Consider the following 3,680-nt stretch of genomic DNA (forward strand, 5'->3'; position numbering starts at 1 on the left):
TCCTGTTCCCGAGTATAGCCCACGGAGGGCTCCTGTTCCCGAGTATAGCCCACGGAGGGCTCCTGTTCCCGAGTATAGCCCACGGAGGGCTCCTGTTCCCGAGTATAGCCCACGGAGGGCTCCTGATTCCCCGTCGAGCCCAGGGAGGGCTTCAGTCCCCGGTTATGGCCCACGGAGGGCCTCGGAGCCCTAAATCTTCCCCAAGTATTTTTTTTGGGGGGGGTAGTAGCAGCCCCGAACTGCCAGATCCGCCATTGATCCCAGAACGGGCGCCGCCCTGGAGGCCTTCTGTCCGGTAACCCTGCTCCTAGAGGCCTCCAGAGTGCCCACCCCCCCTCCCCATTTGGATGTTGTACGGCACGGGACACGCATTCCGGGAGGGGGGAGTTATGTCAGACTCTGGTCCGTGTTTTGTGTGTGTTTTGCTCCTCATGTGCCTTCCTTACCCTTATTTGGTCCTTCCTGTTCCTGTCCTCATTGTGTGTATTCGTCTCCAGCTGTGTTTGATTAATTAGTTCATTTGCTCCCAGGTGTGTCCCACTGGTGTCTCTGTATTTAAAATGTTCTTAGTTCCCAGTTCTCTGTCTGCTGTTAAGTGTCATTATGTTTGCCTGATGTCTCCCATCCTGTGATCCCCAGTGTGCCTAAATTAAAACCAGTGATGGGCAAACTTGGCCCTTCCAGGCCACTTTCCTGCAGAGATTTGATCCAACCCTGATAAAACTCACCTGCTTGTAGCCTTCTAGTAGTCTTGAAAACAATGATTAGCTGGTTCAGGTGTGTTTGATTAGCGTTGGAGCTAAACACTGAAGGAAAGTGACCTGGAAGGGCTAAGTTTGCCCACCCCTGATTAAAACCCTTTTGATTTACTTTATTCCTCATCTCCTCGCTCGTTCCTGTGCTCCCATTGTGTGAGTCGTGACAGAACAGCAGACGCCAACAGTAAGCGGCGCTCCTTCTCCCGTGTTTTGTTTTCGTTTTTGAATAGTCCTTTGTTTTCTTTTATTTATCCTGTTTGTTCCCTGCGGTGTGAGAACCGCCCTGCTGATAAGCTCGCCGGCCGCGCCGTTGTCAAGTTCGCCGGCCGCAGCTCACTCTAGCCCGCCGGCCGCTCTGAAGACAGGCCCGCTGGCCGCGGCTACCACAAGCCCGCCGGCTGCTCCTGAGTCAAGCCTGCCAGCCCCGGAGCTCGCTCCAGTGTCCGCTCCAGCCCCAGAGCTCGCTCCAGTGAGGGCTCCAGATCCTTAGTTAAGCCCAGGGAGGGCTCCAGATCCTCAGTTAAGCCCAGGGAGGGCTCCAGATCCTCAGTTAAGCCCAGGGAGGGCTCCAGATCCTCTGATAAGCCCAGGGAGGGCTCCAGTCCCCGGTTATGGCCCACGGAGGGCCTCGGAGCCCAAAATGTTCCCCAAGTATTTTTTGGGAGGGGTAGTAGGGCTCCAGCCGTAGAGGTCGGGGCGGGGGCTGGGGCCGCGGCCTCGGAGGCTGCTTTGCCATGGCCTCCTGAGTCCCCTGATCCGCCATGGCGCCTCAAACTGCCAGATCAGCAATGGCGCCCAGAACTGCCAGATCCACCATGGCGCCCTGAGCTGCCAGATCCGCCCTGGAGGCCTTCTGTCCAGTAACCATGCTCCTAGAGGCCTCCAGAGTGCCCACCCCCCCTCCCCATTTGGATGTTGTACGGCACGGGACACGCATTCCGGGAGGGGGGAGTTATGTCAGACTCTGGTCCGTGTTTTGTGTGTGTTTTGCTCCTCATGTGCCTTCCTTGGTATTTGGTCCTTCCTGTTCCTGTCCTCATTGTGTGTATTCGTCTCCAGTTGTGTTTTGATTAATTAGTTAATTTGCTCCCAGGTGTGTCCCATTGGTGTCTGTGTATTTAAAGTGTTCTCAGTTCCTAGTTCTCTCTATCTATCTATCTATCTATCTATCTATATCTATCTAAATCTACGCTGATTTAGTTACTCATAGCAGTAACTAAATCAGCATACTTTCATCTCAAAAACATTGCAAGAATTTGATGTTTTGTTTCCAGTCAAGACTTGGAGAAACTTGTTCATGGCTTTATCAGCAGCAGGGTGGACTATTGTAATGGTCTTCTCACCGGCCTTCACAAGAAGACCATTAGACAGCTGCAGCTCATCCAGAACGCTGCTGCCAGGATTCTGACTAGAACCAGAAAATATGAGCATATCACACCAGTCCTCAGGTCCTTACACTGGCTTCCAGTTACATTTAGGATTGATTTTAAAGCACTTTTACTCGTTTATAAATCATTCAATGGCCTAAGACCTAAATATATTGCAGATATGCTCACTGAATATAAACCTAACAGACCACTCAGATCATTAGGATCGAGTCAGTTAGAAATACCAAGGGTTCACACAAAACAAGGGGAATCCGCTTTTAGCTATTTTGCCGCCCGCAGTTGGAATCAGCTCCCAGAAGAGATCAGATGTGCTAAAACATTAGTCACATTTAAATCTAGACTCAAAACTCATCTGTTTAGCTGTGCATTTATTGAATGAGCACTGTGCGATGTCCGAACTGATTGCACTGTATTTTATGTATTGCACTGTATTTTATGCAACCCGAAATGATTGCACTGTATTTTTTGTATAATCATTTTCTATTTTTAACTGTCTTAAATTCATTTTTAAATAAATGTTTTAATCATTTTCAAAGTTTTTAAATTCCTTGTTTTATTTTTGTGATAATTTTTTATGATTATTTTACTTTCTTTTATGTAAAGTACATTGAATTACCATTGTGTACGAAATGTGCTGTATAAATAAACTTGCTTTGCCTTGTATCAGAAGGGGTAAACACCACAATCTCTGTTTTACTCTCATTCAGGCCATGTCCACACGTACACGGGTATTTTTATAGTTTTTCCTTCTTCCGTATTAAAAAAAATCTCCGTCCACATGAAAACGCAAACGCATGCTATGAAGCACTTTCAAGAGCATGCCAAACCAACAGGTGGCGATATAATCTCAACCGTAAAGCCATGTTGGCCAATCAGAAGCCTGAAAAAGTTTCCAGTAGGCGGAGATAACAGCGCATGCTCCGACGTCACAAGCCAAAAACTCCGGTTTCGCTGTCTACACGATAACACTGAAACCGGAGTTTTTGAAAATCTTCACCCTGGCAGGAATTTTCAAAAATTTTCAGTTTCAGTGACCTCGTGCTGCGTTTACGTGTGGACGAACGGCTAAACCGCATAGAAAAAGCTGCGGTTTTAAAAATAACCGTGTTCATGTGGACAGGGCCTCAGACTTAAAAAATTTAGGGACATCCATGCTTTAACATCAAAGAGGCAGGCAGCCAATGGGTCTAATCCATTCTTATGTTTCAAAGGAAAATATATTTGTGTGTCATCTGCATAACAATGATAACTTATACCATACTTCTCAAAGATAGATCCGAGGGGAAGCATATACAAGGAAAATAACATGGAAGCTAGAGTAGAGCCTTGAGGGACCACACAGGTCAAAGCTACAGAAGAAGAGTGAAATTTGCCAATATTAACTGAGAAACCCGTTCGTAAGATAATACTGGAACCAATTTAGGGTAGAATCTCTAATGCCCCAGGACAGAAGGTCTACAGTGTCAAAAGCAGCGCTCAAGTCTAAAAGTACCAGTGCTACAGAATCTCCATAATCTCCATGTAAAAGAACATT

This window comes from Sinocyclocheilus rhinocerous, unplaced genomic scaffold (assembly GCF_001515625.1).
Source record: "Sinocyclocheilus rhinocerous isolate Xijiao unplaced genomic scaffold, SAMN03320098_v1.1 scaffold1183, whole genome shotgun sequence".
Lineage (NCBI taxonomy): Eukaryota > Metazoa > Chordata > Actinopteri > Cypriniformes > Cyprinidae > Sinocyclocheilus > Sinocyclocheilus rhinocerous.